This window comes from Oncorhynchus gorbuscha, linkage group LG22 (genome assembly GCF_021184085.1).
Source record: "Oncorhynchus gorbuscha isolate QuinsamMale2020 ecotype Even-year linkage group LG22, OgorEven_v1.0, whole genome shotgun sequence".
Classification (NCBI taxonomy): domain Eukaryota; kingdom Metazoa; phylum Chordata; class Actinopteri; order Salmoniformes; family Salmonidae; genus Oncorhynchus; species Oncorhynchus gorbuscha.
This window is the reverse complement of record NC_060194.1, coordinates 1-26,076: the sequence shown is the minus strand read 5'-3', so window position 1 is coordinate 26,076 and position 26,076 is coordinate 1. Positions and strand designations below refer to the sequence as shown.

General features: G+C 41.2%; 27 non-coding genes across 27 annotated transcripts; all 27 read left to right on the top strand.

Moving 5' to 3' along the window:
- Positions 1 to 1,332: 1,332 nt before the first annotated feature.
- trnal-cag lies at positions 1,333 to 1,415 on the top strand. The gene has a single exon. It is a non-coding gene; the product is annotated as a tRNA-Leu (tRNA).
- A 1,640-nt stretch (positions 1,416 to 3,055) lies between these two features.
- On the top strand, positions 3,056 to 3,138 carry trnal-cag. Its single transcript has one exon. It is a non-coding gene; the product is annotated as a tRNA-Leu (tRNA).
- Positions 3,139 to 3,394: 256 nt separating this feature from the next.
- trnas-aga lies at positions 3,395 to 3,476 on the top strand. Its single transcript has one exon. It is a non-coding gene; the product is annotated as a tRNA-Ser (tRNA).
- A 1,314-nt stretch (positions 3,477 to 4,790) lies between these two features.
- On the top strand, positions 4,791 to 4,873 carry trnal-cag. Its single transcript has one exon. It is a non-coding gene; the product is annotated as a tRNA-Leu (tRNA).
- A 258-nt stretch (positions 4,874 to 5,131) lies between these two features.
- On the top strand, positions 5,132 to 5,211 carry trnas-aga. The gene has a single exon. It is a non-coding gene; the product is annotated as a tRNA-Ser (tRNA).
- Positions 5,212 to 6,531: 1,320 nt separating this feature from the next.
- Positions 6,532 to 6,614, top strand: trnal-cag. Its single transcript has one exon. It is a non-coding gene; the product is annotated as a tRNA-Leu (tRNA).
- A 237-nt stretch (positions 6,615 to 6,851) lies between these two features.
- On the top strand, positions 6,852 to 6,933 carry trnas-aga. The gene has a single exon. It is a non-coding gene; the product is annotated as a tRNA-Ser (tRNA).
- Positions 6,934 to 8,257: 1,324 nt separating this feature from the next.
- On the top strand, positions 8,258 to 8,340 carry trnal-cag. The gene has a single exon. It is a non-coding gene; the product is annotated as a tRNA-Leu (tRNA).
- Positions 8,341 to 10,009: 1,669 nt separating this feature from the next.
- Positions 10,010 to 10,092, top strand: trnal-cag. The gene has a single exon. It is a non-coding gene; the product is annotated as a tRNA-Leu (tRNA).
- A 257-nt stretch (positions 10,093 to 10,349) lies between these two features.
- trnas-aga lies at positions 10,350 to 10,431 on the top strand. Its single transcript has one exon. It is a non-coding gene; the product is annotated as a tRNA-Ser (tRNA).
- Positions 10,432 to 11,751: 1,320 nt separating this feature from the next.
- Positions 11,752 to 11,834, top strand: trnal-cag. The gene has a single exon. It is a non-coding gene; the product is annotated as a tRNA-Leu (tRNA).
- A 260-nt stretch (positions 11,835 to 12,094) lies between these two features.
- trnas-aga lies at positions 12,095 to 12,176 on the top strand. The gene has a single exon. It is a non-coding gene; the product is annotated as a tRNA-Ser (tRNA).
- Positions 12,177 to 13,497: 1,321 nt separating this feature from the next.
- trnal-cag lies at positions 13,498 to 13,580 on the top strand. The gene has a single exon. It is a non-coding gene; the product is annotated as a tRNA-Leu (tRNA).
- A 257-nt stretch (positions 13,581 to 13,837) lies between these two features.
- trnas-aga lies at positions 13,838 to 13,919 on the top strand. The gene has a single exon. It is a non-coding gene; the product is annotated as a tRNA-Ser (tRNA).
- A 1,322-nt stretch (positions 13,920 to 15,241) lies between these two features.
- Positions 15,242 to 15,324, top strand: trnal-cag. The gene has a single exon. It is a non-coding gene; the product is annotated as a tRNA-Leu (tRNA).
- A 267-nt stretch (positions 15,325 to 15,591) lies between these two features.
- trnas-aga lies at positions 15,592 to 15,673 on the top strand. Its single transcript has one exon. It is a non-coding gene; the product is annotated as a tRNA-Ser (tRNA).
- Positions 15,674 to 16,995: 1,322 nt separating this feature from the next.
- Positions 16,996 to 17,078, top strand: trnal-cag. Its single transcript has one exon. It is a non-coding gene; the product is annotated as a tRNA-Leu (tRNA).
- A 266-nt stretch (positions 17,079 to 17,344) lies between these two features.
- Positions 17,345 to 17,426, top strand: trnas-aga. Its single transcript has one exon. It is a non-coding gene; the product is annotated as a tRNA-Ser (tRNA).
- Positions 17,427 to 18,744: 1,318 nt separating this feature from the next.
- Positions 18,745 to 18,827, top strand: trnal-cag. Its single transcript has one exon. It is a non-coding gene; the product is annotated as a tRNA-Leu (tRNA).
- Positions 18,828 to 19,083: 256 nt separating this feature from the next.
- On the top strand, positions 19,084 to 19,165 carry trnas-aga. Its single transcript has one exon. It is a non-coding gene; the product is annotated as a tRNA-Ser (tRNA).
- Positions 19,166 to 20,486: 1,321 nt separating this feature from the next.
- trnal-cag lies at positions 20,487 to 20,569 on the top strand. Its single transcript has one exon. It is a non-coding gene; the product is annotated as a tRNA-Leu (tRNA).
- Positions 20,570 to 20,830: 261 nt separating this feature from the next.
- trnas-aga lies at positions 20,831 to 20,910 on the top strand. Its single transcript has one exon. It is a non-coding gene; the product is annotated as a tRNA-Ser (tRNA).
- Positions 20,911 to 22,230: 1,320 nt separating this feature from the next.
- On the top strand, positions 22,231 to 22,313 carry trnal-cag. Its single transcript has one exon. It is a non-coding gene; the product is annotated as a tRNA-Leu (tRNA).
- Positions 22,314 to 22,571: 258 nt separating this feature from the next.
- trnas-aga lies at positions 22,572 to 22,653 on the top strand. Its single transcript has one exon. It is a non-coding gene; the product is annotated as a tRNA-Ser (tRNA).
- A 1,324-nt stretch (positions 22,654 to 23,977) lies between these two features.
- Positions 23,978 to 24,060, top strand: trnal-cag. The gene has a single exon. It is a non-coding gene; the product is annotated as a tRNA-Leu (tRNA).
- Positions 24,061 to 24,317: 257 nt separating this feature from the next.
- Positions 24,318 to 24,399, top strand: trnas-aga. Its single transcript has one exon. It is a non-coding gene; the product is annotated as a tRNA-Ser (tRNA).
- A 1,336-nt stretch (positions 24,400 to 25,735) lies between these two features.
- On the top strand, positions 25,736 to 25,818 carry trnal-cag. The gene has a single exon. It is a non-coding gene; the product is annotated as a tRNA-Leu (tRNA).
- Positions 25,819 to 26,076: the final 258 nt, after the last annotated feature.

Sequence of the window (26,076 nt, the reverse complement as noted above, 5' to 3'; positions counted from 1 at the left end):
AGGCGATGGACTAGAAATCCAATCATCTTTCTCTCAGATTGAATTTTCTCCACAAGTTTAGTCGTGTTTCTTATACCAATTAGTTGTCCACAAGTACATAGGGATTAGTTGTCCATTTGGGATAGGATCCCACCTCACACCTTTACACACCTGGTTATCCATCCTTCTAGCTCTATAGGCCACAGTAGCATAGGTTACAGGTTTGTAGTCAAGCCAAAGATTTCAGGTGAGATCCCATGATACACTCAACAATACAACAACACGATTCTCATGAATAACCATTAAGCCATTTCCTAAGATTTCCCCCATTTGACATGTGGAAACCTGTTGTCACTCTTACCCTGACGGATAGCTCCAGACACTTTTTTGGTCCTATCTGAGGCATTTTTAAATTCATGTCAAAATGGCCATATTCTGAAGACACTCTTAAAGTCTGCAGGGTAATCGAACTGGCCACATCTAAACCTTGTTAAACCCTAAAAGAAAAAGTAAAAACACGATTGCATTGAAAATAACCATTAAGTCATTCAGGTCGCAGACTCCCCTATAAGCATGGTTTGAAACCCACTCCTGACAACTTTTTAGCGCCTGCATGTCATGCACCTTTGTAAAATCCAGTTGAAAAATAAATGACTTAAGGTAATGTAAATGACACCTAGTTAATATGAGTAGTGAATAACTACGTATTTTTAATATTCTGCAAAAACAGCTAGTTGATGAGAGGCTGAAAGAGAATTGCAAGAATCGCGCAATTTCACAGGCGGCCCACAAACAGGCGAATAACAAAAAGCATCTCGGAACGCACAACTCGTCGGTCGTTGTCAGTGGATTGTATTGGCGGGAAGAACAAAAGTATCATCTGCAGGGTAATCGAAGTCGCCGCATCTAATGTCAAGCCACAGGTCACAGGTGAGCTGCCTTGTTAAACCCTAAAAATAAATAATAACACGATTGCGTTGAAAATACCCATTAAGCCATTTGTTAAGATTTCCCCCATGTGGACCTGTTGTCACTCTTACCCTGATGATTGCTGATGTTTACAGACACTTTTTCGGTCTTATCTGAGGAATTTGATCATTTATATCAGAATGGCCATATTCTGAGGCCAGTTTAGCGTTCATTCAATGACGATTTACTACTCTTTTCCATTGAAGGCCATATTGAGGTTAAATCAATGACTGGAGTTTTTCATTGATAAAAACAAATGACTATTGAAAGTGCAAGTCGGTATCGTGCATAAATTTACTGGTCTCTGTGGTGATTTTAGAAGGCTGTGCCTATTTCTACTTTCACCCCATACTATTTAACCCGATACCCAGGTACTGTGCTGTAGTCAGGATGGCCGAGCGGTCTAAGGCGCTGCGTTCAGGTCGCAGTCTCCCATGGAGGCGTGGGTTCAAATCCCACTTCTGACAGATGTTTAGTGCCTCACAGGAGTCATGCTGCTTAGCAGTACTAATGAGATGATGAAATAACCATTTATAATAAACACTCTCAAATGCAAACCTTCTGGAGCTGAGCAAAGATCAAGGAAAATAAGAAAACAGCTGACTTAATAACAAATGAATGAGGGCAACACTCCATGTTAATGAGTTACTGCATTGTCTTTCAGTTGTAAAATTATCACTTTCTGTAGGCTATGCCTGGTGGCCCATTCACTGCTGACAAGCCTGTGGTTAAGGCGATGGACTAGAAATCCATTAGGATCTTCCTGCGCAGGTTCGAATCCTGCCGACAACGAAATTGAATTTTCTTGACCCCTCCGGAGGTTGAAGTTTAGTCGTGTTTCTTATACCAATCATATTCTCTCAGATCTCCACAAGTACATAGGGATTAGTTGTCCATTTGGGATAGGATCCCACCTCACACCTTTACACACCTGGTTATCCATCCTTCTAGCTCTATAGGCCACAGTAGCATAGGTTACAGGTTTGTAGTCAAGCCAAAGATTTCAGGTGAGATCCCATGATACACTCAACAATACAACAACACGATTCTCATGAATAACCATTAAGCCATTTCCTAAGATTTCCCCCATTTGACATGTGGAAACCTGTTGTCACTCTTACCCTGACGGATAGCTCCAGACACTTTTTTGGTCCTATCTGAGGCATTTTTAAATTCATGTCAAAATGGCCATATTCTGAAGACACTCTTAAAGTCGCAGGGTAATCGAACTGGCCACATCTAAACCTTGTTAAACCCTAAAAGAAAAAGTAAAAACACGATTGCATTGAAAATAACCATTAAGTCATTCAGGTCGCAAACTCCCCTATAGGCATGGTTTGAAACCCACTCCTGACAACTTTTTAGCGCCTGCATGTCATGCACCTTTGTAAAATCCAGTTGAAAAATAAATGACTTAAGGTAATGTAAATGACACCTAGTTAATATGAGTAGTGAATAACTATCGTATTTTTAATATTCTGCAAAAACAGCTAGTTGATGAGAGGCTGAAAGAGAATTGCAAGAATCGCGCAATTTCACAGGCGGGCCCACAAACAGGCGAATAACAAAAAGCATCTCGGAACGCACAACTCGTCGGTCGTTGTCAGTGGATTGTATTGGCGGGAAGAACAAAAGTATCATCTGCAGGGTAATCGAAGTCGCCGCATCTAATGTCAAGCCACAGGTCACAGGTGAGCTGCCTTGTTAAACCCTAATAATAACACGATTGCGTTGAAAATACCCATTAAGCCATTTGTTAAGATTTCCTCCATGTGGACCTGTTGTCACTCTTACCCTGATGATTGCTGATGTTTACAGACACTTTTTCGGTCTTATCTGAGGAATTTGATCATTTATATCAGAATGGCCATATTCTGAGGCCAGTTTAGCGTTCATTCAATGACGATTTACTACTCTTTTCCATTGAAGGCCATATTGAGGTTAAATCAATGACTGGAGTTTTTCATTGATAAAAACAAATGACTATTGAAAGTGCAAGTCGGTATCGTGCATAAATTTACTGGTCTCTGTGGTGATTTTAGAAGGCTGTGCCTATTTCTACTGTCACCCCATACTATTTAACCCGATACCCAGGTACTGAGCTGTAGTCAGGATGGCCGAGCGGTCTAAGGCGCTGCGTTCAGGTCGCAGTCTCCCATGGAGGCGTGGGTTCAAATCCCACTTCTGACAGATGTTTAGTGCCTCACAGAGTCATGCTGCTTAGCAGTAATAATGAGATGATGAAATAACCATTTATAATAAACACTCTCAAATGCAAACCTTCTGGAGCTGAGCAAAGATCAAGGAAAATAAGAAAACAGTTGACTTAATAACAAATGAATGAGGGCAACACTCCATGTTAATGAGTTACTGCATTGTCTTTCAGTTGTAAAATTATCACTTTCTGTAGGCTATGCCTGGTGGCCCATTCACTGCTGACAAGCCTGTTGTCGTGGCCGAGTGGTTAAGGCGATGGACTAGAAATCCATTAGGATCTTCCTGCGCAGGTTCGAATCCTGCCGACAACGAAATTGAATTTTCTTGACCCCTCCGGAGGTTGAAGTTTAGTCGTGTTTCTTATACCAATCATATTCTCTCAGATCTCCACAAGTACATAGGGATTAGTTGTCCATTTGGGATAGGATCCCACCTCACACCTTTACACACCTGGTTATCCATCCTTCTAGCTCTATAGGCCACAGTGCATAGGTTACAGGTTTGTAGTCAAGCCAAAGATTTCAGGTGAGATCCCATGATACACTCAACAATACAACAACACGATTCTCATGAATAACCATTAAGCCATTTCCTAAGATTTCCCCCATTTGACATGTGGAAACCTGTTGTCACTCTTACCCTGACGGATAGCTCCAGACACTTTTTTGGTCCTATCTGAGGCATTTTTAAATTCATGTCAAAATGGCCATATTCTGAAGACACTCTTAAAGTCTGCAGGGTAATCGAACTGGCCACATCTAAACCTTGTTAAACCCTAAAAGAAAAAGTAAAAACACGATTGCATTGAAAATAACCATTAAGTCATTCAGGTCGCAGACTCCCCTATAAGCATGGTTTGAAACCCACTCCTGACAACTTTTTAGCGCCTGCATGTCATGCACCTTTGTAAAATCCAGTTGAAAAATAAATGACTTAAGGTAATGTAAATGACACCTAGTTAATATGAGTAGTGAATAACTATCGTTTTTAATATTCTGCAAAAACAGCTAGTTGATGAGAGGCTGAAAGAGAATTGCAAGAATCGCGCAATTTCACAGGCGGCCCACAAACAGGCGAATAACAAAAAGCATCTCGGAACGCACAACTCGTCGGTCGTTGTCAGTGGATTGTATTGGCGGGAAGAACAAAAGTATCAGCCTGCAGGGTAATCGAAGTCGCCGCATCTAATGTCAAGCCACAGGTCACAGGTGAGCTGCCTTGTTAAACCCTAAAAATAAATAATAACACGATTGCGTTGAAAATTTAAGCCATTTGTTAAGATTTCCTCCATGTGGACCTGTTGTCACTCTTACCCTGATGATTGCTGATGTTTACAGACACTTTTTCGGTCTTATCTGAGGAATTTGATCATTTATATCAGAATGGCCATATTCTGAGGCCAGTTTAGCGTTCATTCAATGACGATTTACTACTCTTTTCCATTGAAGGCCATATTGAGGTTAAATCAATGACTGGAGTTTTCATTGATAAAAACAAATGACTATTGAAAGTGCAAGTCGGTATCGTGCATAAATTTACTGGTCTCTGTGGTGATTTTAGAAGGCTGTGCCTATTTCTACTGTCACCCCATACTATTTAACCCGATACCCAGGTACTGTGCTGTAGTCAGGATGGCCGAGCGGTCTAAGGCGCTGCGTTCAGGTCGCAGTCTCCCATGGAGGCGTGGGTTCAAATCCCACTTCTGACAGATGTTTAGTGCCTCACAGGAGTCATGCTGCTTAGCAGTAATAATGAGATGATGAAATAACCATTTATAATAAACACTCTCAAATGCAAACCTTCTGGAGCTGAGCAAAGATCAAGGAAAATAAGAAAACAGTTGACTTAATAACAAATGAATGAGGGCAACACCATGTTAATGAGTTACTGCATTGTCTTTCAGTTGTAAAATTATCACTTTCTGTAGGCTATGCCTGGTGGCCCATTCACTGCTGACAAGCCTGTTGTTGTCGTGCGAGTGGTTAAGGCGATGGACTAGAAATCCATTAGGATCTTCCTGCGCAGGTTCGAATCCTGCCGACAACGAAATTGAATTTTCTTGACCCCTCCGGAGGTTGAAGTTTAGTCGTGTTTCTTATACCAATCATATTCTCTCAGATCTCCACAAGTACATAGGGATTAGTTGTCCATTTGGGATAGGATCCCACCTCACACCTTTACACACCTGGTTATCCATCCTTCTAGCTCTATAGGCCACAGTAGCATAGGTTACAGGTTTGTAGTCAAGCCAAAGATTTCAGGTGAGATCCCATGATACACTCAACAATACAACAACACGATTCTCATGAATAACCATTAAGCCATTTCCTAAGATTTCCCCCATTTGACATGTGGAAACCTGTTGTCACTCTTACCCTGACGGATAGCTCCAGACACTTTTTTGGTCCTATCTGAGGCATTTTTAAATTCATGTCAAAATGGCCATATTCTGAAGACACTCTTAAAGTCTGCAGGGTAATCGAACTGGCCACATCTAAACCTTGTTAAACCCTAAAAGAAAAAGTAAAAACACGATTGCATTGAAAATAACCATTAAGTCATTCAGGTCGCAGACTCCCCTATAGGCATGGTTTGAAACCCACTCCTGACAACTTTTTAGCGCCTGCATGTCATGCACCTTTGTAAAATCCAGTTGAAAAATAAATGACTTAAGGTAATGTAAATGACACCTAGTTAATATGAGTAGTGAATAACTATCGTATTTTTAATATTCTGCAAAAACAGCTAGTTGATGAGAGGCTGAAAGAGAATTGCAAGAATCGCGCAATTTCAAGGCGGCCCACAAACAGGCGAATAACAAAAAGCATCTCGGAACGCACAACTCGTCGGTCGTTGTCAGTGGATTGTATTGGCGGGAAGAACAAAAGTATCATCTGCAGGGTAATCGAAGTCGCCGCATCTAATGTCAAGCCACAGGTCACAGGTGAGCTGCCTTGTTAAACCCTAAAAATAATAATAACACGATTGCGTTGAAAATACCCACTAAGCCATTTGTTAAGATTTCCTCCATGTGGACCTGTTGTCACTCTTACCCTGATGATTGCTGATGTTTACAGACACTTTTTCGGTCTTATCTGAGGAATTTGATCATTTATATCAGAATGGCCATATTCTGAGGCCAGTTTAGCGTTCATTCAATGACGATTTACTACTCTTTTCCATTGAAGGCCATATTGAGGTTAAATCAATGACTGGAGTTTTTCATTGATAAAAACAAATGACTGTTGAAAGTGCAAGTCGGTATCGTGCATAAATTTACTGGTCTCTGTGGTGATTTTAGAAGGCTGTGCCTATTTCTACTGTCACCCCATACTATTTAACCCGATACCCAGGTACTGAGCTGTAGTCAGGATGGCCGAGCGGTCTAAGGCGCTGCGTTCAGGTCGCAGTCTCCCATGGAGGCGTGGGTTCAAATCCCACTTCTGACAGATGTTTAGTGCCTCACAGGAGTAGCAGATGATGAAATAACCATTTATAATAAACACTCTCAAATGCAAACCTTCTGGAGCTGAGCAAAGATCAAGGAAAATAAGAAAACAGTTGACTTAATAACAAATGAATGAGGGCAACACTCCATGTTAATGAGTTACTGCATTGTCTTTCAGTTGTAAAATTATCACTTTCTGTAGGCTATGCCTGGTGGCCCATTCACTGCTGACAAGCCTGTTGTCGTGGCCGAGTGGTTAAGGCGATGGACTAGAAATCCATTAGGATCTTCCTGCGCAGGTTCGAATCCTGCCGACAACGAAATTGAATTTTCTTGACCCCTCCGGAGGTTGAAGTTTAGTCGTGTTTCTTATACCAATCATATTCTCTCAGATCTCCACAAGTACATAGGGATTAGTTGTCCATTTGGGATAGGATCCCACCTCACACCTTTACACACCTGGTTATCCATCCTTCTAGCTCTATAGGCCACAGTAGCATAGGTTACAGGTTTGTAGTCAAGCCAAAGATTTCAGGTGAGATCCCATGATACACTCAACAATACAACAACACGATTCTCATGAATAACCATTAAGCCATTTCCTAAGATTTCCCCCATTTGACATGTGGAAACCTGTTGTCACTCTTACCCTGACGGATAGCTCCAGACACTTTTTTGGTCCTATCTGAGGCATTTTTAAATTCATGTCAAAATGGCCATATTCTGAAGACACTCTTAAAGTCTGCAGGGTAATCGAACTGGCCACATCTAAACCTTGTTAAACCCTAAAAGAAAAAGTAAAAACACGATTGCATTGAAAATAACCATTAAGTCATTCAGGTCGCAGACTCCCCTATAAGCATGGTTTGAAACCCACTCCTGACAACTTTTTAGCGCCTGCATGTCATGCACCTTTGTAAAATCCAGTTGAAAAATAAATGACTTAAGGTAATGTAAATGACACCTAGTTAATATGAGTAGTGAATAACTATCGTATTTTTAATATTCTGCAAAATCAGCTAGTTGATGAGAGGCTGAAAGAGAATTGCAAGAATCGCGCAATTTCACAGGCGGCCCACAAACAGGCGAATAACAAAAAGCATCTCGGAACGCACAACTCGTCGGTCGTTGTCAGTGGATTGTATTGGCGGGAAGAACAAAAATATATCTGCAGGGTAATCGAAGTCGCCGCATCTAATGTCAAGCCACAGGTCACAGGTGAGCTGCCTTGTTAAACCCTAAAAATAAATAATAACACGATTGCGTTGAAAATACCCACTAAGCCATTTGTTAAGATTTCCTCCATGTGGACCTGTTGTCACTCTTACCCTGATGATTGCTGATGTTTACAGACACTTTTTCGGTCTTATCTGAGGAATTTGATCATTTATATCAGAATGGCCATATTCTGAGGCCAGTTTAGCGTTCATTCAATGACGATTTACTACTCTTTTCCATTGAAGGCCATATTGAGGTTAAATCAATGACTGGAGTTTTTCATTGATGATAAAAACAAATGACTATTGAAAGTGCAAGTCGGTATCGTGCATAAATTTACTGGTCTCTGTGGTGATTTTAGAAGGCTGTGCCTATTTCTACTTTCACCCCATACTATTTAACCCGATACCCAGGTACCGTGCTGTAGTCAGGATGGCCGAGCGGTCTAAGGCGCTGCGTTCAGGTCGCAGTCTCCCATGGAGGCGTGGGTTCAAATCCCACTTCTGACAGATGTTTAGTGCCTCACAGGAGTCATGCTGCTTAGCAGTACTAATGAGATGATGAAATAACCATTTATAATAAACACTCTCAAATGCAAACCTTCTGGAGCTGAGCAAAGATCAAGGAAAATAAGAAAACAGTTGACTTAATAACAAATGAATGAGGGCAACACTCCCATGTTAATGAGTTACTGCATTGTCTTTCATTTGTAAAATTATCACTTTCTGTAGGCTATGCCTGGTGGCCCATTCACTGCTGACAAGCCTGTTGTCGTGCTTAAGGCGATGGACTAGAAATCCATTAGGATCTTCCTGCGCAGGTTCGAATCCTGCCGACAACGAAATTGAATTTTCTTGACCCCTCCGGAGGTTGAAGTTTAGTCGTGTTTCTTATACCAATCATATTCTCTCAGATCTCCACAAGTACATAGGGATTAGTTGTCCATTTGGGATAGGATCCCACCTCACACCTTTACACACCTGGTTATCCATCCTTCTAGCTCTATAGGCCACAGTAGCATAGGTTACAGGTTTGTAGTCAAGCCAAAGATTTCAGGTGAGATCCCATGATACACTCAACAATACAACAACACGATTCTCATGAATAACCATTAAGCCATTTCCTAAGATTTCCCCCATTTGACATGTGGAAACCTGTTGTCACTCTTACCCTGACGGATAGCTCCAGACACTTTTTTGGTCCTATCTGAGGCATTTTTAAATTCATGTCAAAATGGCCATATTCTGAAGACACTCTTAAAGTCTGCAGGGTAATCGAACTGGCCACATCTAAAGTCATTGGTGAGAAACCTTGTTAAACCCTAAAAGAAAAAGTAAAAACACGATTGCATTGAAAATAACCATTAAGTCATTCAGGTCGCAGACTCCCCTATAAGCATGGTTTGAAACCCACTCCTGACAACTTTTTAGCGCCTGCATGTCATGCACCTTTGTAAAATCCAGTTGAAAAATAAATGACTTAAGGTAATGTAAATGACACCTAGTTAATATGAGTAGTGAATAACTATCGTATTTTTAATATTCTGCAAAAACAGCTAGTTGATGAGAGGCTGAAAGAGAATTGCAAGAATCGCGCAATTTCACAGGCGGCCCACAAACAGGCGAATAACAAAAAGCATCTCGGAACGCACAACTCGTCGGTCGTTGTCAGTGGATTGTATTGGCGGGAAGAACAAAAGTATCATCTGCAGGGTAATCGAAGTCGCCGCATCTAATGTCAAGCCACAGGTCACAGGTGAGCTGCCTTGTTAAACCCTAAAAATAAATAAACACACGATTGCGTTGAAAATACCCACTAAGCCATTTGTTAAGATTTCCTCCATGTGGACCTGTTGTCACTCTTACCCTGATGATTGCTGATGTTTACAGACACTTTTTCGGTCTTATCTGAGGAATTTGATCATTTATATCAGAATGGCCATATTCTGAGGCCAGTTTAGCGTTCATTCAATGACGATTTACTACTCTTTTCCATTGAAGGCCATATTGAGGTTAAATCAATGACTGGAGTTTTTCATTGATAAAAACAAATGACTATTGAAAGTGCAAGTCGGTATCGTGCATAAATTTACTGGTCTCTGTGGTGATTTTAGAAGGCTGTGCCTATTTCTACTTTCACCCCATACTATTTAACCCGATACCCAGGTACTGTGCTGTAGTCAGGATGGCCGAGCGGTCTAAGGCGCTGCGTTCAGGTCGCAGTCTCCCATGGAGGCGTGGGTTCAAATCCCACTTCTGACAGATGTTTAGTGCCTCACAGGAGTCATGCTGCTTAGCAGTAATAATGAGATGATGAAATAACCATTTATAATAAACACTCTCAAATGCAAACCTTCTGGAGCTGAGCAAAGATCAAGGAAAATAAGAAAACAGTTGACTTAATAACAAATGAATGAGGGCAACACTTCATGTTAATGAGTTACTGCATTGTCTTTCAGTTGTAAAATTATCACTTTCTGTAGGCTATGCCTGGTGGCCCATTCACTGCTGACAAGCCTGTTGTCGTGGCCGAGTGGTTAAGGCGATGGACTAGAAATCCATTAGGATCTTCCTGCGCAGGTTCGAATCCTGCCGACAACGAAATTGAATTTTCTTGACCCCTCCGGAGGTTGAAGTTTAGTCGTGTTTCTTATACCAATCATATTCTCTCAGATCTCCACAAGTACATAGGGATTAGTTGTCCATTTGGGATAGGATCCCACCTCACACCTTTACACACCTGGTTATCCATCCTTCTAGCTCTATAGGCCACAGTAGCATAGGTTACAGGTTTGTAGTCAAGCCAAAGATTTCAGGTGAGATCCCATGATACACTCAACAATACAACAACACGATTCTCATGAATAACCATTAAGCCATTTCCTAAGATTTCCCCCATTTGACATGTGGAAACCTGTTGTCACTCTTACCCTGACGGATAGCTCCAGACACTTTTTTGGTCCTATCTGAGGCATTTTTAAATTCATGTCAAAATGGCCATATTCTGAAGACACTCTTAAAGTCTGCAGGGTAATCGAACTGGCCACATCTAAACCTTGTTAAACCCTAAAAGAAAAAGTAAAAACACGATTGCATTGAAAATAACCATTAAGTCATTCAGGTCGCAAACTCCCCTATAGGCATGGTTTGAAACCCACTCCTGACAACTTTTTAGCGCCTGCATGTCATGCACCTTTGTAAAATCCAGTTGAAAAATAAATGACTTAAGGTAATGTAAATGACACCTGGTTAATATGAGTAGTGAATAACTATCGTATTTTTAATATTCTGCAAAATCAGCTAGTTGATGAGAGGCTGAAAGAGAATTGCAAGAATCGCGCAATTTCACCAGGCGGCCCACAAACAGGCGAATAACAAAAAGCATCTCGGAACGCACAACTCGTCGGTCGTTGTCAGTGGATTGTATTGGCGGGAAGAACAAAAGTATCATCTGCAGGGTAATCGAAGTCGCCGCATCTAATGTCAAGCCACAGGTCACAGGTGAGCTGCCTTGTTAAACCCTAAAAATAAATAATAACACGATTGCGTTGAAAATACCCACTAAGCCATTTGTTAAGATTTCCTCCATGTGGACCTGTTGTCACTCTTACCCTGATGATTGCTGATGTTTACAGACACTTTTTCGGTCTTATCTGAGGAATTTGATCATTTATATCAGAATGGCCATATTCTGAGGCCAGTTTAGCGTTCATTCAATGACGATTTACTACTCTTTTCCATTGAAGGCCATATTGAGGTTAAATCAATGACTGGAGTTTTTCATTGATAAAAAATGACTATTGAAAGTGCAAGTCGGTATCGTGCATAAATTTACTGGTCTCTGTGGTGATTTTAGAAGGCTGTGCCTATTTCTACTTTCACCCCATACTATTTAACCCGATACCCAGGTACTGTGCTGTAGTCAGGATGGCCGAGCGGTCTAAGGCGCTGCGTTCAGGTCGCAGTCTCCCATGGAGGCGTGGGTTCAAATCCCACTTCTGACAGATGTTTAGTGCCTCACAGGAGTCATGCTGCTTAGCAGTAATAATGAGATGATAAAATAACCATTTATAATAAACACTCTCAAATGCAAACCTTCTGGAGCTGAGCAAAGATCAAGGAAAATAAGAAAACAGCTGACTTAATAACAAATGAATGAGGGCAACACTTCCATGAGTTAATGAGTTACTGCATTGTCTTTCAGTTGTAAAATTATCACTTTCTGTAGGCTATGCCTGGTGGCCCATTCACTGCTGACAAGCCTGTTGTCGTGGCCGAGTGGTTAAGGCGATGGACTAGAAATCCATTAGGATCTTCCTGCGCAGGTTCGAATCCTGCCGACAACGAAATTGAATTTTCTTGACCCCTCCGGAGGTTGAAGTTTAGTCGTGTTTCTTATACCAATCATATTCTCTCAGATCTCCACAAGTACATAGGGATTAGTTGTCCATTTGGGATAGGATCCCACCTCACACCTTTACACACCTGGTTATCCATCCTTCTAGCTCTATAGGCCACAGTAGCATAGGTTACAGGTTTGTAGTCAAGCCAAAGATTTCAGGTGAGATCCCATGATACACTCAACAATACAACAACACGATTCTCATGAATAACCATTAAGCCATTTCCTAAGATTTCCCCCATTTGACATGTGGAAACCTGTTGTCACTCTTACCCTGACGGATAGCTCCAGACACTTTTTTGGTCCTATCTGAGGCATTTTTAAATTCATGTCAAAATGGCCATATTCTGAAGACACTCTTAAAGTCTGCAGGGTAATCGAACTGGCCACATCTAAACCTTGTTAAACCCTAAAAGAAAAAGTAAAAACACGATTGCATTGAAAATAACCATTAAGTCATTCAGGTCGCAAACTCCCCTATAGGCATGGTTTGAAACCCACTCCTGACAACTTTTTAGCGCCTGCATGTCATGCACCTTTGTAAAATCCAGTTGAAAAATAAATGACTTAAGGTAATGTAAATGACACCTGGTTAATATGAGTAGTGAATAACTATCGTATTTTTAATATTCTGCAAACAGCTAGTTGATGAGAGGCTGAAAGAGAATTGCAAGAATCGCGCAATTTCAAAGGCGGGCCACAAACAGGCGAATAACAAAAAGCATCTCGGAACGCACAACTCGTCGGTCGTTGTCAGTGGATTGTATTGGCGGGAAGAACAAAAATATCAGCCTGCAGGGTAATCGAAGTCGCCGCATCTAATGTCAAGCCACAGGTCACAGGTGAGCTGCCTTGTTAAACCCTAAAAATAAATAATAACACGATTGCGTTGAAAATACCCACTAAGCCATTTGTTAAGATTTCCTCCATGTGGACCTGTTGTCACTCTTACCCTGATGATTGCTGATGTTTACAGACACTTTTTCGGTCTTATCTGAGGAATTTGATCATTTATATCAGAATGGCCATATTCTGAGGCCAGTTTAGCGTTCATTCAATGACGATTTACTACTCTTTTCCATTGAAGGCCATATTGAGGTTAAATCAATGACTGGAGTTTTTCATTGATAAAAACAAATGACTATTGAAAGTGCAAGTCGGTATCGTGCATAAATTTACTGGTCTCTGTGGTGATTTTAGAAGGCTGTGCCTATTTCTACTGTCACCCCATACTATTTAACCCGATACCCAGGTACTGTGCTGTAGTCAGGATGGCCGAGCGGTCTAAGGCGCTGCGTTCAGGTCGCAGTCTCCCATGGAGGCGTGGGTTCAAATCCCACTTCTGACAGATGTTTAGTGCCTCACAGGAGTCATGCTGCTTAGCAGTAATCATGAGGTGATAAAATAACCATTTATAATAAACACTCTCAAATGCAAACCTTCTGGAGCTGAGCAAAGATCAAGGAAAATAAGAAAACAGTTGACTTAATAACAAATGAATGAGGGCAACACTCCATTTTAATGAGTTACTGCATTGTCTTTCAGTTGTAAAATTATCACTTTCTGTAGGCTATGCCTGGTGGCCCATTCACTGCTGACAAGCCTGTTGTCGTGGCCGAGTGGTTAAGGCGATGGACTAGAAATCCATTAGGATCTTCCTGCGCAGGTTCGAATCCTGCCGACAACGAAATTGAATTTTCTTGACCCCTCCGGAGGTTGAAGTTTAGTCGTGTTTCTTATACCAATCATATTCTCTCAGATCTCCACAAGTACATAGGGATTAGTTGTCCATTTGGGATAGGATCCCACCTCACACCTTTACACACCTGGTTATCCATCCTTCTAGCTCTATAGGCCACAGTAGCATAGGTTACAGGTTTGTAGTCAAGCCAAAGATTTCAGGTGAGATCCCATGATACACTCAACAATACAACAACACGATTCTCATGAATAACCATTAAGCCATTTCCTAAGATTTCCCCCATTTGACATGTGGAAACCTGTTGTCACTCTTACCCTGACGGATAGCTCCAGACACTTTTTTGGTCCTATCTGAGGCATTTTTAAATTCATGTCAAAATGGCCATATTCTGAAGACACTCTTAAAGTCTGCAGGGTAATCGAACTGGCCACATCTAAACCTTGTTAAACCCTAAAAGAAAAAGTAAAAACACGATTGCATTGAAAATAACCATTAAGTCATTCAGGTCGCAAACTCCCCTATAGGCATGGTTTGAAACCCACTCCTGACAACTTTTTAGCGCCTGCATGTCATGCACCTTTGTAAAATCCAGTTGAAAAATAAATGACTTAAGGTAATGTAAATGACACCTAGTTAATATGAGTAGTGAATAACTATCGTATTTTTAATATTCTGCAAAAACAGCTAGTTGATGAGAGGCTGAAAGAGAATTGCAAGAATCGCGCAATTTCACAGGCGGCCCACAAACAGGCGAATAACAAAAAGCATCTCGGAACGCACAACTCGTCGGTCGTTGTCAGTGGATTGTATTGGCGGGAAGAACAAAAATATAGCCTGCAGGGTAATCGAAGTCGCCGCATCTAATGTCAAGCCACAGGTCACAGGTGAGCTGCCTTGTTAAACCCTAAAAATAAATAATAACACGATTGCGTTGAAAATACCCACTAAGCCATTTGTTAAGATTTCCTCCATGTGGACCTGTTGTCACTCTTACCCTGATGATTGCTGATGTTTACAGACACTTTTTCGGTCTTATCTGAGGAATTTGATCATTTATATCAGAATGGCCATATTCTGAGGCCAGTTTAGCGTTCATTCAATGACGATTTACTACTCTTTTCCATTGAAGGCCATATTGAGGTTAAATCAATGACTGGAGTTTTTCATTGATAAAAACAAATGACTATTGAAAGTGCAAGTCGGTATCGTGCATAAATTTACTGGTCTCTGTGGTGATTTTAGAAGGCTGTGCCTATTTCTACTTTCACCCCATACTATTTAACCCGATACCCAGGTACCGTGCTGTAGTCAGGATGGCCGAGCGGTCTAAGGCGCTGCGTTCAGGTCGCAGTCTCCCATGGAGGCGTGGGTTCAAATCCCACTTCTGACAGATGTTTAGTGCCTCACAGGAGTCATGCTGCTTAGCAGTACTAATGAGAGATGATAAAATAACCATTTATAATAAACACTCTCAAATGCAAACCTTCTGGAGCTGAGCAAAGATCAAGGAAAATAAGAAAACAGTTGACTTAATAACAAATGAATGAGGGCAACACTTCATTTTAATGAGTTAATGAGTTACTGCATTGTCTTTCAGTTGTAAAATTATCACTTTCTGTAGGCTATGCCTGGTGGCCCATTCACTGCTGACAAGCCTGTTGTCGTGGCCGAGTGGTTAAGGCGATGGACTAGAAATCCATTAGGATCTTCCTGCGCAGGTTCGAATCCTGCCGACAACGAAATTGAATTTTCTTGACCCCTCCGGAGGTTGAAGTTTAGTCGTGTTTCTTATACCAATCATATTCTCTCAGATCTCCACAAGTACATAGGGATTAGTTGTCCATTTGGGATAGGATCCCACCTCACACCTTTACACACCTGGTTATCCATCCTTCTAGCTCTATAGGCCACAGTAGCATAGGTTACAGGTTTGTAGTCAAACAAAAGATTTCAGGTGAGATCCCATGATACACTCAACAATACAACAACACGATTCTCATGAATAACCATTAAGCCATTTCCTAAGATTTCCCCCATTTGACATGTGGAAACCTGTTGTCACTCTTACCCTGACGGATAGCTCCAGACACTTTTTTGGTCCTATCTGAGGCATTTTTAAATTCATGTCAAAATGGCCATATTCTGAAGACACTCTTAAAGTCTGCAGGGTAATCGAACTGGCCACATCTAAACCTTGTTAAACCCTAAAAGAAAAAGTAAAAACACGATTGCATTGAAAATAACCATTAAGTCATTCAGGTCGCAGACTCCCCTATAGGCATGGTTTGAAACCCACTCCTGACAACTTTTTAGCGCCTGCATGTCATGCACCTTTGTAAAATCCAGTTGAAAAATAAATGACTTAAGGTAATGTAAATGACACCTAGTTAATATGAGTAGTGAATAACTATCGTATTTTTAATATTCTGCAAAAACAGCTAGTTGATGAGAGGCTGAAAGAGAATTGCAAGAATCGCGCAATTTCACAGGCGGCCCACAAACAGGCGAATAACAAAAAGCATCTCGGAACGCACAACTCGTCGGTCGTTGTCAGTGGATTGTATTGGCGGGAAGAACAAAAATATAGCCTGCAGGGTAATCGAAGTCGCCGCATCTAATGTCAAGCCACAGGTCACAGGTGAGCTGCCTTGTTAAACCCTAAAAATAAATAATAACACGATTGCGTTGAAAATACCCACTAAGCCATTTGTTAAGATTTCCTCCATGTGGACCTGTTGTCACTCTTACCCTGATGATTGCTGATGTTTACAGACACTTTTTCGGTCTTATCTGAGGAATTTGATCATTTATATCAGAATGGCCATATTCTGAGGCCAGTTTAGCGTTCATTCAATGACGATTTACTACTCTTTTCCATTGAAGGCCATATTGAGGTTAAATCAATGACTGGAGTTTTTCATTGATAAAAACAAATGACTATTGAAAGTGCAAGTCGGTATCGTGCATAAATTTACTGGTCTCTGTGGTGATTTTAGAAGGCTGTGCCTATTTCTACTTTCACCCCATACTATTTAACCCGATACCCAGGTACTGTGCTGTAGTCAGGATGGCCGAGCGGTCTAAGGCGCTGCGTTCAGGTCGCAGTCTCCCATGGAGGCGTGGGTTCAAATCCCACTTCTGACAGATGTTTAGTGCCTCACAGGAGTCATGCTGCTTAGCAGTAATCATGAGGTGATAAAATAACCATTTATAATAAACACTCTCAAATGCAAACCTTCTGGAGCTGAGCAAAGATCAAGGAAAATAAGAAAACAGCTGTACTTAATAACAAATGAATGAGGGCAACACTTCATTTTAATGAGTTAATGAGTTACTGCATTGTCTTTCAGTTGTAAAATTATCACTTTCTGTAGGCTATGCCTGGTGGCCCATTCACTGCTGACAAGCCTGTTGTCGTGGCCGAGTGGTTAAGGCGATGGACTAGAAATCCATTAGGATCTTCCTGCGCAGGTTCGAATCCTGCCGACAACGAAATTGAATTTTCTTGACCCCTCCGGAGGTTGAAGTTTAGTCGTGTTTCTTATACCAATCATATTCTCTCAGATCTCCACAAGTACATAGGGATTAGTTGTCCATTTGGGATAGGATCCCACCTCACACCTTTACACACCTGGTTATCCATCCTTCTAGCTCTATAGGCCACAGTAGCATAGGTTACAGGTTTGTAGTCAAGCCAAAGATTTCAGGTGAGATCCCATGATACACTCAACAATACAACAACACGATTCTCATGAATAACCATTAAGCCATTTCCTAAGATTTCCCCCATTTGACATGTGGAAACCTGTTGTCACTCTTACCCTGACGGATAGCTCCAGACACTTTTTTGGTCCTATCTGAGGCATTTTTAAATTCATGTCAAAATGGCCATATTCTGAAGACACTCTTAAAGTCTGCAGGGTAATCGAACTGGCCACATCTAAACCTTGTTAAACCCTAAAAGAAAAAGTAAAAACACGATTGCATTGAAAATAACCATTAAGTCATTCAGGTCGCAAACTCCCCTATAGGCATGGTTTGAAACCCACTCCTGACAACTTTTTAGCGCCTGCATGTCATGCACCTTTGTAAAATCCAGTTGAAAAATAAATGACTTAAGGTAATGTAAATGACACCTGGTTAATATGAGTAGTGAATAACTATCGTATTTTTAATATTCTGCAAAAACAGCTAGTTGATGAGAGGCTGAAAGAGAATTGCAAGAATCGCGCAATTTCACAGGCGGGCCACAAACAGGCGAATAACAAAAAGCATCTCGGAACGCACAACTCGTCGGTCGTTGTCAGTGGATTGTATTGGCGGGAAGAACAAAAATATCATCTGCAGGGTAATCGAAGTCGCCGCATCTAATGTCAAGCCACAGGTCACAGGTGAGCTGCCTTGTTAAACCCTAAAAATAAATAATAACACGATTGCGTTGAACCCACTAAGCCATTTGTTAAGATTTCCTCCATGTGGACCTGTTGTCACTCTTACCCTGATGATTGCTGATGTTTACAGACACTTTTTCGGTCTTATCTGAGGAATTTGATCATTTATATCAGAATGGCCATATTCTGAGGCCAGTTTAGCGTTCATTCAATGACGATTTACTACTCTTTTCCATTGAAGGCCATATTGAGGTTAAATCAATGACTGGAGTTTTTCATTGATAAAAACAAATGACTGTTGAAAGTGCAAGTCGGTATCGTGCATAAATTTACTGGTCTCTGTGGTGATTTTAGAAGGCTGTGCCTATTTCTACTGTCACCCCATACTATTTAACCCGATACCCAGGTACTGAGCTGTAGTCAGGATGGCCGAGCGGTCTAAGGCGCTGCGTTCAGGTCGCAGTCTCCCATGGAGGCGTGGGTTCAAATCCCACTTCTGACAGATGTTTAGTGCCTCACAGGAGTCATGCTGCTTAGCAGTAATAATAGGTGATGAAATAACCATTTATAATAAACACTCTCAAATGCAAACCTTCTGGAGCTGAGCAAAGATCAAGGAAAATAAGAAAACAGTTGACTTAATAACAAATGAATGAGGGCAACACTCCATGTTAATGAGTTACTGCATTGTCTTTCAGTTGTAAAATTATCACTTTCTGTAGGCTATGCCTGGTGGCCCATTCACTGCTGACAAGCCTGTTGTCGTGGCCGAGTGGTTAAGGCGATGGACTAGAAATCCATTAGGATCTTCCTGCGCAGGTTCGAATCCTGCCGACAACGAAATTGAATTTTCTTGACCCCTCCGGAGGTTGAAGTTTAGTCGTGTTTCTTATACCAATCATATTCTCTCAGATCTCCACAAGTACATAGGGATTAGTTGTCCATTTGGGATAGGATCCCACCTCACACCTTTACACACCTGGTTATCCATCCTTCTAGCTCTATAGGCCACAGTAGCATAGGTTACAGGTTTGTAGTCAAGCCAAAGATTTCAGGTGAGATCCCATGATACACTCAACAATACAACAACACGATTCTCATGAATAACCATTAAGCCATTTCCTAAGATTTCCCCCATTTGACATGTGGAAACCTGTTGTCACTCTTACCCTGACGGATAGCTCCAGACACTTTTTTGGTCCTATCTGAGGCATTTTTAAATTCATGTCAAAATGGCCATATTCTGAAGACACTCTTAAAGTCTGCAGGGTAATCGAACTGGCCACATCTAAACCTTGTTAAACCCTAAAAGAAAAAGTAAAAACACGATTGCATTGAAAATAACCATTAAGTCATTCAGGTCGCAGACTCCCCTATAAGCATGGTTTGAAACCCACTCCTGACAACTTTTTAACGCCTGCATGTCATGCACCTTTGTAAAATCCAGTTGAAAAATAAATGACTTAAGGTAATGTAAATGACACCTAGTTAATATGAGTAGTGAATAACTATCGTATTTTTAATATTCTGCAAAATCAGCTAGTTGATGAGAGGCTGAAAGAGAATTGCAAGAATCGCGCAATTTCACAGGCGGCCCACAAACAGGCGAATAACAAAAAGCATCTCGGAACGCACAACTCGTCGGTCGTTGTCAGTGGATTGTATTGGCGGGAAGAACAAAAATATAGCCTGCAGGGTAATCGAAGTCGCCGCATCTAATGTCAAGCCACAGGTCACAGGTGAGCTGCCTTGTTAAACCCTAAAAATAAATAATAACACGATTGCGTTGAAAATACCCACTAAGCCATTTGTTAAGATTTCCTCCATGTGGACCTGTTGTCACTCTTACCCTGATGATTGCTGATGTTTACAGACACTTTTTCGGTCTTATCTGAGGAATTTGATCATTTATATCAGAATGGCCATATTCTGAGGCCAGTTTAGCGTTCATTCAATGACGATTTACTACTCTTTTCCATTGAAGGCCATATTGAGGTTAAATCAATGACTGGAGTTTTTCATTGATAAAAACAAATGACTATTGAAGTGCAAGTCGGTATCGTGCATAAATTTACTGGTCTCTGTGGTGATTTTAGAAGGCTGTGCCTATTTCTACTTTCACCCCATACTATTTAACCCGATACCCAGGTACCGTGCTGTAGTCAGGATGGCCGAGCGGTCTAAGGCGCTGCGTTCAGGTCGCAGTCTCCCATGGAGGCGTGGGTTCAAATCCCACTTCTGACAGATGTTTAGTGCCTCACAGGAGTCATGCTGCTTAGCAGTAATCATGAGGTGATAAAATAACCATTTATAATAAACACTCTCAAATGCAAACCTTCTGGAGCTGAGCAAAGATCAAGGAAAATAAGAAAACAGCTGTACTTAATAACAAATGAATGAAGGGAACATTTCAATGAGTTAATGAGTTACTGCATTGTCTTTCAGTTGTAAAATTATCACTTTCTGTAGGCTATGCCTGGTGGCCCATTCACTGCTGACAAGCCTGTTGTCGTGGCCGAGTGGTTAAGGCGATGGACTAGAAATCCAAGGATCTTCCTGCGCAGGTTCGAATCCTGCCGACAACGAAATTGAATTTTCTTGACCCCTCCGGAGGTTGAAGTTTAGTCGTGTTTCTTATACCAATCATATTCTCTCAGATCTCCACAAGTACATAGGGATTAGTTGTCCATTTGGGATAGGATCCCACCTCACACCTTTACACACCTGGTTATCCATCCTTCTAGCTCTATAGGCCACAGTAGCATAGGTTACAGGTTTGTAGTCAAGCCAAAGATTTCAGGTGAGATCCCATGATACACTCAACAATACAACAACACGATTCTCATGAATAACCATTAAGCCATTTCCTAAGATTTCCCCCATTTGACATGTGGAAACCTGTTGTCACTCTTACCCTGACGGATAGCTCCAGACACTTTTTTGGTCCTATCTGAGGCATTTTTAAATTCATGTCAAAATGGCCATATTCTGAAGACACTCTTAAAGTCTGCAGGGTAATCGAACTGGCCACATCTAAACCTTGTTAACCTAAAAGAAAAAGTAAAAACACGATTGCATTGAAAATAACCATTAAGTCATTCAGGTCGCAGACTCCCCTATAAGCATGGTTTGAAACCCACTCCTGACAACTTTTTAACGCCTGCATGTCATGCACCTTTGTAAAATCCAGTTGAAAAATAAATGACTTAAGGTAATGTAAATGACACCTAGTTAATATGAGTAGTGAATAACTATCGTATTTTTAATATTCTGCAAAATCAGCTAGTTGATGAGAGGCTGAAAGAGAATTGCAAGAATCGCGCAATTTCACAGGCGGCCCACAAACAGGCGAATAACAAAAAGCATCTCGGAACGCACAACTCGTCGGTCGTTGTCAGTGGATTGTATTGGCGGGAAGAACAAAAATATAGCCTGCAGGGTAATCGAAGTCGCCGCATCTAATGTCAAGCCACAGGTCACAGGTGAGCTGCCTTGTTAAACCCTAAAAATAAATAATAACACGATTGCGTTGAAAATACCCACTAAGCCATTTGTTAAGATTTCCTCCATGTGGACCTGTTGTCACTCTTACCCTGATGATTGCTGATGTTTACAGACACTTTTTCGGTCTTATCTGAGGAATTTGATCATTTATATCAGAATGGCCATATTCTGAGGCCAGTTTAGCGTTCATTCAATGACGATTTACTACTCTTTTCCATTGAAGGCCATATTGAGGTTAAATCAATGACTGGAGTTTTTCATTGATAAAAACAAATGACTATTGAAAGTGCAAGTCGGTATCGTGCATAAATTTACTGGTCTCTGTGGTGATTTTAGAAGGCTGTGCCTATTTCTACTTTCACCCCATACTATTTAACCCGATACCCAGGTACCGTGCTGTAGTCAGGATGGCCGAGCGGTCTAAGGCGCTGCGTTCAGGTCGCAGTCTCCCATGGAGGCGTGGGTTCAAATCCCACTTCTGACAGATGTTTAGTGCCTCACAGGAGTCATGCTGCTTAGCAGTAATCATGAGATGATAAAATAACCATTTATAATAAACACTCTCAAATGCAAACCTTCTGGAGCTGAGCAAAGATCAAGGAAAATAAGAAAACAGCTTGACTTAATAACAAATGAATGAGGGCAACACTTCATGTTAATGAGTTACTGCATTGTCTTTCAGTTGTAAAATTATCACTTTCTGTAGGCTATGCCTGGTGGCCCATTCACTGCTGACAAGCCTGTTGTCGTGGCCGAGTGGTTAAGGCGATGGACTAGAAATCCATTAGGATCTTCCTGCGCAGGTTCGAATCCTGCCGACAACGAAATTGAATTTTCTTGACCCCTCCGGAGGTTGAAGTTTAGTCGTGTTTCTTATACCAATCATATTCTCTCAGATCTCCACAAGTACATAGGGATTAGTTGTCCATTTGGGATAGGATCCCACCTCACACCTTTACACACCTGGTTATCCATCCTTCTAGCTCTATAGGCCACAGTAGCATAGGTTACAGGTTTGTAGTCAAGCCAAAGATTTCAGGTGAGATCCCATGATACACTCAACAATACAACAACACGATTCTCATGAATAACCATTAAGCCATTTCCTAAGATTTCCCCCATTTGACATGTGGAAACCTGTTGTCACTCTTACCCTGACGGATAGCTCCAGACACTTTTTTGGTCCTATCTGAGGCATTTTTAAATTCATGTCAAAATGGCCATATTCTGAAGACACTCTTAAAGTCTGCAGGGTAATCGAACTGGCCACATCTAAACCTTGTTAAACCCTAAAAGAAAAAGTAAAAACACGATTGCATTGAAAATAACCATTAAGTCATTCAGGTCGCAGACTCCCCTATAAGCATGGTTTGAAACCCACTCCTGACAACTTTTTAACGCCTGCATGTCATGCACCTTTGTAAAATCCAGTTGAAAAATAAATGACTTAAGGTAATGTAAATGACACCTAGTTAATATGAGTAGTGAATAACTATCGTATTTTTAATATTCTGCAAAATCAGCTAGTTGATGAGAGGCTGAAAGAGAGAATTGCAAGAATCGCGCAATTTCACAGGCGGCCCACAAACAGGCGAATAACAAAAAGCATCTCGGAACGCACAACTCGTCGGTCGTTGTCAGTGGATTGTATTGGCGGGAAGAACAAAAATATAGCCTGCAGGGTAATCGAAGTCGCCGCATCTAATGTCAAGCCACAGGTCACAGGTGAGCTGCCTTGTTAAACCCTAAAAATAAATAATAACACGATTGCGTTGAAAATACCCACTAAGCCATTTGTTAAGATTTCCTCCATGTGGACCTGTTGTCACTCTTACCCTGATGATTGCTGATGTTTACAGACACTTTTTCGGTCTTATCTGAGGAATTTGATCATTTATATCAGAATGGCCATATTCTGAGGCCAGTTTAGCGTTCATTCAATGACGATTTACTACTCTTTTCCATTGAAGGCCATATTGAGGTTAAATCAATGACTGGAGTTTTTCATTGATAAAAACAAATGACTATTGAAAGTGCAAGTCGGTATCGTGCATAAATTTACTGGTCTCTGTGGTGATTTTAGAAGGCTGTGCCTATTTCTACTGTCACCCCATACTATTTAACCCGATACCCAGGTACTGTGCTGTAGTCAGGATGGCCGAGCGGTCTAAGGCGCTGCGTTCAGGTCGCAGTCTCCCATGGAGGCGTGGGTTCAAATCCCACTTCTGACAGATGTTTAGTGCCTCACAGGAGTCATGCTGCTTAGCAGTAATAATGAGATGATAAAATAACCATTTATAATAAACACTCTCAAATGCAAACCTTCTGGAGCTGAGCAAAGATCAAGGAAAATAAGAAAACAGTTGACTTAATAACAAATGAATGAGGGCAACACTCCATGTTAATGAGTTACTGCATTGTCTTTCAGTTGTAAAATTATCACTTTCTGTAGGCTATGCCTGGTGGCCCATTCACTGCTGACAAGCCTGTTGTCGTGGCCGAGTGGTTAAGGCGATGGACTAGAAATCCATTAGGATCTTCCTGCGCAGGTTCGAATCCTGCCGACAACGAAATTGAATTTTCTTGACCCCTCCGGAGGTTGAAGTTTAGTCGTGTTTCTTATACCAATCATATTCTCTCAGATCTCCACAAGTACATAGGGATTAGTTGTCCATTTGGGATAGGATCCCACCTCACACCTTTACACACCTGGTTATCCATCCTTCTAGCTCTATAGGCCACAGTAGCATAGGTTACAGGTTTGTAGTCAAGCCAAAGATTTCAGGTGAGATCCCATGATACACTCAACAATACAACAACACGATTCTCATGAATAACCATTAAGCCATTTCCTAAGATTTCCCCCATTTGACATGTGGAAACCTGTTGTCACTCTTACCCTGACGGATAGCTCCAGACACTTTTTTGGTCCTATCTGAGGCATTTTTAAATTCATGTCAAAATGGCCATATTCTGAAGACACTCTTAAAGTCTGCAGGGTAATCGAACTGGCCACATCTAAAGTCATTGGTGAGAAACCTTGTTAAACCCTAAAAGAAAAAGTAAAAACACGATTGCATTGAAAATAACCATTAAGTCATTCAGGTCGCAAACTCCCCTATAGGCATGGTTTGAAACCCACTCCTGACAACTTTTTAGCGCCTGCATGTCATGCACCTTTGTAAAATCCAGTTGAAAAATAAATGACTTAAGGTAATGTAAATGACACCTAGTTAATATGAGTAGTGAATAACTATCGTATTTTTAATATTCTGCAAAATCAGCTAGTTGATGAGAGGCTGAAAGAGAATTGCAAGAATCGCGCAATTTCACAGGCGGCCCACAAACAGGCGAATAACAAAAAGCATCTCGGAACGCACAACTCGTCGGTCGTTGTCAGTGGATTGTATTGGCGGGAAGAACAAAAATATAGCCTGCAGGGTAATCGAAGTCGCCGCATCTAATGTCAAGCCACAGGTCACAGGTGAGCTGCCTTGTTAAACCCTAAAAATAAATAATAACACGATTGCGTTGAAAATACCCACTAAGCCATTTGTTAGATTTCCTCCATGTGGACCTGTTGTCACTCTTACCCTGATGATTGCTGATGTTTACAGACACTTTTTCGGTCTTATCTGAGGAATTTGATCATTTATATCAGAATGGCCATATTCTGAGGCCAGTTTAGCGTTCATTCAATGACGATTTACTACTCTTTTCCATTGAAGGCCATATTGAGGTTAAATCAATGACTGGAGTTTTTCATTGATAAAAACAAATGACTATTGAAAGTGCAAGTCGGTATCGTGCATAAATTTACTGGTCTCTGTGGTGATTTTAGAAGGCTGTGCCTATTTCTACTTTCACCCCATACTATTTAACCCGATACCCAGGTACTGTGCTGTAGTCAGGATGGCCGAGCGGTCTAAGGCGCTGCGTTCAGGTCGCAGTCTCCCATGGAGGCGTGGGTTCAAATCCCACTTCTGACAGATGTTTAGTGCCTCACAGGAGTCATGCTGCTTAGCAGTACTAATGAGATGATAAAATAACCATTTATAATAAACACTCTCAAATGCAAACCTTCTGGAGCTGAGCAAAGATCAAGGAAAATAAGAAAACAGCTGTACTTAATAACAAATGAATGAGGGCAACACTCCATGAGTTAATGAGTTACTGCATTGTCTTTCAGTTGTAAAATTATCACTTTCTGTAGGCTATGCCTGGTGGCCCATTCACTGCTGACAAGC